General features: G+C 51.2%; 1 pseudogene; it reads left to right on the top strand.

Moving 5' to 3' along the window:
• The first annotated feature begins 4116 nt into the window (after positions 1–4116).
• Positions 4117–5927, top strand: part of LOC105509282 — a 51926-nt pseudogene continuing 50115 nt past the window's right edge.

Raw genomic sequence — 5927 nt, 5'->3', positions numbered from 1 at the left:
CTCATTTTTGCTCTTTCTTCCACCCCCATATTACAATGCTTGGTCCACATTTGGAGTCCAAAGAAATGGATTCTCACTCCAGCTGTGTCTTGGACTTCTTTGTTGACCTTGAGCCAGGCTCTCTGGAAAAGGTATCCTGAGGTCTCCAAGGAATCTTTAGGAAGAGGAACTTCCTGGGTTTGGCGACCATGAATGGAGGAGAGAAAGAATCCACCAGCTGGAGCTCCACGTGCAGGCAGCCAGCTCTCGCTGCGCAACATCTTTGACAACAGGAAGACACACGCTCTCAAGTGGCTCACTCAAGTGTCTTTAAAGAATTCTCTAAAACTCTGCATTTCAGTGCATGACCAGTGAGTGGAGAAAGCAAATGTGGTGTGCTGGGCATACAGAACACATGGAAGAATCACAGGCAGAGAGTCCCACGTGAGGAATTAGACAGAGACAGGCTGGGATCCAGAGCTCTGCCCTCCTCCACCCAAGATGTGCTCAGCGGCACCACAGGGAAGGCTCTAAGCCCGATGGAGAAGCCGTGGGACTTTCAACAATTCCTCTAAAATACACAACTGGGATTCCCTTCTGTGTTATCCATTCAGCGTTTATTGACAAATATGTGCCTAGGACGGTTGCTGTGAGAACTGAGGAAACACAAAGGGGATTGGAAGGCGCTTCAGCTGCAGAGCATTTCATGCGTGGGTGGGAGAGCTGTGGGGACCCATGGAACATTCCCACCACCACTGCCTCCCCTCTCTGGTGCAACCCTGGATGGGTGAGGTCCGTGCAAATGAGCCACGCTGTAACCTGATGCTAGAAGCTATCCGGGTGTCCTGCGGGTGTGGCAGAGGTCACTCTCTGCCACACAATGAGGCAGTGGCCAGGCAGCTGCCCCTCAGCTTCTAGAAAAGGAAGGTGGTGGCTGGGCACGGTGGCTCACACCTGTAATCCTAGCACTTTGGGAGGCTGAGGCAGGCGTATCACGAGGTCAGGAGATCAAGACCATCCTGGCCAGCATGGTAAAACCCCCTCTCTACTAAACAAAATACAAAAAAATAGCCGGGCATGGTGGCAGGTGCCTGTAGCCCTAGTTACTCAGGAGGCTGAGGCAGGAGAATGGCGTGAACCTGGGAGGCGGAGCTTGCAGTGAGCCGAGATGGCGCCACTGCACTCTAGCCTGGGTGACAGAGTGAGATTCTGTCCCAAAAAAAAAAAAGAAAGAAAGAAAAGGAAGGTGGACAGTGGATTCGAGCACAGATCCCAGCCCCAGATCCCATAGCTGCTAGGGAAGGGTGCAAATGTTTTCTACGAACAGCCAGATAGTAAATAGTTTAAGCTTTATGGGCCTTAAGATCCCTGTAGCAATTACTCAACTCTGGAGTTGTAGCTCAAACGTAGCCAGAGACAATGCATCGGTGAACGGCCATGGCTGTGTTCAAATAAAACTTTATTTACAAAATCAGTCTGTGGATTGGATTTGTCCCACAGGCCATCATTGGCCCTTGGTAATCCCAAAATATTGCTGGCCTCCGGTGGTGTTAAAGAGGATTTGAATACAAAGTTGCTGTGACTGGCCATTTTTCTCACCACCCCACAAAATCTGCCTTGCCAGTGACACTCAACTGGATTCTGAGAAATCCCAGTTAGAAGATGCAACAGTGCCTTCCTTCTTCAGACCAAGCTCCCAGCTGGGTGACGCTGGGAAAGTCCTCCCACCTCTCTAAGCCTCATTCTCCCCTCGGTAAATGCACTTATTGAAAGCCTCCCCTAGGACCAGGCACAGTGGCCAGGTACAGCAGGGTATCCAGAGAACAGTCCCAGAACATTGGCACCAAAATCCGCCTTCTATGGAGGTAGAAATTGGGACTCAGAGAGGTTAAGCAACTTGCCTGAGATCACAGAGCTAAGAAGTGTTCGTAAGGGAACTAGAACCTAGTACTTTGGGCTCCAGAGGCCAGAGCTCCTACCTCTGCCCCTCTCAGGCTAGGATGACTCCAAGGCCCCATCGGGTCCACATCTCTGAGTGCTGGGAAGGTGCAAAGTCCAGCAGGAGAGAGCATGGGGATGGTAGAGGAAGTCCAGGGAGCCGCCTTTGTTATCCACCGTGTGTCAGGATGTAAGCTCAGTTATGGGAGGTATTATCCTCCCCCAGGAAAAGGTGTGGAAACAGGCCCAGAGAGGAAGAGGGCCTTGCCCAAGGCCACAGAGGCAGTAAGTGGTGAGTCAGGACATGAACTCAGGCCAAGGAACCCCACATGGCCAAGCTCAGCTGACTTCCCTGGCCACACTCCACCCCTCCCTTTATGTGCCCAGAATGAGACAGGAGCCCGGGGAAACTTCCTCCCCAGGTGGCATAGAAGTGAGAGCCCAAAAAGATGCACCCCACCCCCAGTGCCCTGACTTGGGAACACCACTCAAGCCTACAGGTGTTCATCAGTCCAAGTTGAGAACCATCAACAATGGCCCCCTTCATTCAGACGCTGAGGAGCCCCAGGACTGGGGCGCAGCCGGGTTCAGCACCAGGAGGATTATCAGTCACCCAGGAAATGCCTGGAGGTCTTGAACTTCTGAACTCCTGTCTCACCTCCACCTGAACCCAGCAAAATGGCCTCTTTCCTGTTATTACTTTATTGCCTTGATTGTAAATTCTTTCCTGATCCCACATTATGGCTGCAGGATAAAAACATGTGCCCCGGGCACAGCTTTCAAGGAGAGCGCCTGGTTTATAAAGTGGTGCTGTCATAGCACAGAGAAGGGGTGCAGCTCAGCCAACCAAGGCAGTGCATCCCGGGGCTCACTCCTGGCATCCAGGAAGGGCAGGCTGACCAGACTCTGCCAGGGCACCGAGCCAGGTACGCTGCAGAGCCCTGGAAGCTGGGCAGCAGTTCCCACCCTTATCCAGGGATGGCAGCATGCCTTTGTTCGCTGCATCCTCGAGGCAACCCTGAGAAACAGGCCAGGTGCTATGGCTACCTTCACTCTACAAATGAGGGGCTGAGGCTGGGATAGGTGGCGTGTACAGGACCACACAGCCAGGATGAGAACTCAGACCCAGAGCTCCTTCATCACCTGCTCTCTCAGAATAAACCCTTGAGTGTCTACAAGACAACTCATCTCAACAGAATTGCTTCAGCCTCATTGAATCCTCAGCTGTCCTGGGAGCATGAGTATCACCCTCCCCACTTTGCAGACCCTCTTACTGCACAGATGTTTACGAAGCATCCTCTGCCTGCCCTCAGCACCCTACTCCTGGCCCTGCTGCCCTCGTACCTGTGGACTGATGGGGAAGAGAAGCGGGACCCCTGCAACGATGCCCTTTTTTCTTCCCTCTATCTTAGGAGCCAGATGCTCAGATAGAGGACCTAAACCCTTGGTCCTCTATAGGGGCCCCTGTCCATAGATAGATTCAGGGAAGAGCAGGGGGCTGTGCCCACCCAGCCAGTACCCCGGGTGGGCTATGAAACCCTGGCCTCAGGATTTAAGCCCCATTCGCCATGCCAGGCACAATCGGTAATGAAGGTGCTATTTGGGCTGCCTTTCTCCATGATCTTACTTCAAGATGCAGGCCGAAGCTGAAAGGTGGCAAATGCTAGTGTGTCTAGGTGATGGTCAGATCCAACAGAAGCAAAGACCCTCTCTCTCACCACAACGACGGTCCCTCTCGGTACTCCTTCTGCCGTAACTTCCACAATTCCTTGGTCCTGGGGTGTTTGGAGGCCCTGACTTGTGATATAATCAAGGCTGGCCAGAAGAAAGTGGCCCGTGGAAGGACAAGGCCACAAGAGTGGGGACCAGGGAGAAACCAGAGCTGCCCAGGAAAGGGATGGCAAGGCTCACATTCGAGGCCATGGCTGCAGAGCTGAGTGGTACAAGAAAAAGCCCCACACCAGAGCCAGGAGATCCGCTTCTAGGCCCCACCCATGCTCAACACGCCCTTCACGCACCTCCTCAGCTTCCTGGACCTCAGGTTCTTGACTCACCTGTGAAATGGGCGAAGACAGGGCACGGAACCAGAAGATCTCAGGAGATTTTTCTAGAGCTAGGATTCTGCATCTTTTCCTTCAGCTGTGACTGTCAGTCCAGGCCACACACTAGAACCTCGTGGGGAAGCTTTCATAAACACCGATGCCCAGGTCTTCTGACTACCGTGCTATAATGATGCTCAACCTCAAACTGGGATATGTTGACTTTAAAGCCAAGAACAGAAGCTGGAAGGACTATGAAGAGGTGATACCAGGAGATGTCCAAGCGTAAGAAACAAAGCTGAAATAAATATCAGCATAGTAGGTGAGAGTTGGGTTTTGGAGTCAGACAGACTTGAGTACCAAGTCCTGCTCCCTTACTCACCAAGAAAGGCCACCCAGGAAAGCTACCCCTTCATTACCGATAGCACCTGGCATAGAGAGTGGGACTTAAATCTGAAGGCCAGACTCTGACAGCTCACCCGGGGTACTGGCTGAGGGGGCACAGCCTCCCGCCCTTCCCTGAATCCATCGATGGACAGAGATCCCTATAGAGGGCCCAGAGCCTTCAGTGTCAGGTGGCCTAAGCTCAGTAGTGAGTCTGCCCCGTGACTGGGCCTGGGCATTTGACTCATTTTCCAGTCCTGCCTGCTGAGCAGCATTGAGAAAAGGGATACGAAAGCACTTTGTGGATATGGAATACTTTGCAGAGGCACAGACCAAGGCTGGAAAGAGACCAGAGTGGCTGGAGAATCTAATCTGTGGCTCTGATCCCCACCACCAGTGTGCTGAGCAAAGGTCACAAACTCTCAGCAGCAGGTTTGACATCAGAAACTTCCTCTTCAAGGCAGAGCCTGGAGAGCCCCTCTTTCCATCTGTCTCAGAATCCAGGAGGAGAAAGAGAAGTGATCTTGGAGTCAGACAGCCCTGGGCTTGTGTGTCCTGGTCCCACCACTGATAAGGGATGTTCTTCTCATGGGCCTCATTTTCCCCACCTGTAAGAAGAGAACATGTCCCTAGCCCCAGGCGTTCATTTTAAAGATCAACTGAGAGCATGTCTGTGCAAAACCTTCAAGAAATCCTGAAATAAGGCTCGTTCTTACTAGCTATGGGACCTTAGGAAAATTACTTCATCTCCCACAACCTCAGTTTCTCAATCTGTAAGACAGGGATAATGGTATTCACTTCGTAGGGCTGTTATTCAAATTAAATATGATAATGGGAGTCAACACTTAGGTCACTGGCACATACTAAGTGCTCAGTTCACAGCAGCTAGTATTACTGTCACTGTAGCTTATCCCACGGCACCTTCTTCCCCCAGACCCAGCCCCTGGAGGGCAAGCATGGCTGTCTCCTCTCTGCAGTTGAAAAAAGCTTTTGGTCCAGAAGATCCAAGGCCTTTGGTGGGGGTCCAGCCTCCCAGAAGCCCCCCGCAGGCATTACCCCTTGCACCTGGGAATGAAGCCATTCTCAGGTCTTACGCTCACTCATTGTTCAGCCTGACTGGACATAAGCAGCTCTACGTGGAGTTATTTTAATCTTTCCTCACAAATCAATAACTGCTTACCTTGAAGCAGTTTTAATTAGTTAAGACCTGCTGAGTGCTCTGCTGATAAACTAGTCTGCTATTAATGCTAAGTATCTGCCATGTGGTTGCTATTTTTATTATTGTTGTTCTTATGAAATCCTCATTTCCTGAGCCACACAGCTGGGACTATTATTTAAAAATCACCTTAGGCTTGAGGCTCCTTCCCTGAAACCTGGGGAAAGGGCCCTTTCCGGACAGCTCAGCTCACCCCTTTCCACGCCTGCCACGTGCAATACCCTTATCACAAAATTATATTAATAGAAAGATGCTTCCTTCAATAACAGAAAACAATAACAATAAAACATATACATAAATAACAGAAAAACCTCCACGACTTTTGATTTCTGACTTCTGTAGCAACAGAGCCCCCTAAGTTCTGTGAGCCC

This window comes from Colobus angolensis, unplaced genomic scaffold (genome assembly GCF_000951035.1).
Source record: "Colobus angolensis palliatus isolate OR3802 unplaced genomic scaffold, Cang.pa_1.0 Scaffold173, whole genome shotgun sequence".
NCBI classification, from domain to species: domain Eukaryota; kingdom Metazoa; phylum Chordata; class Mammalia; order Primates; family Cercopithecidae; genus Colobus; species Colobus angolensis.
This window is presented reverse-complemented; position numbering and strand designations above follow the sequence as displayed.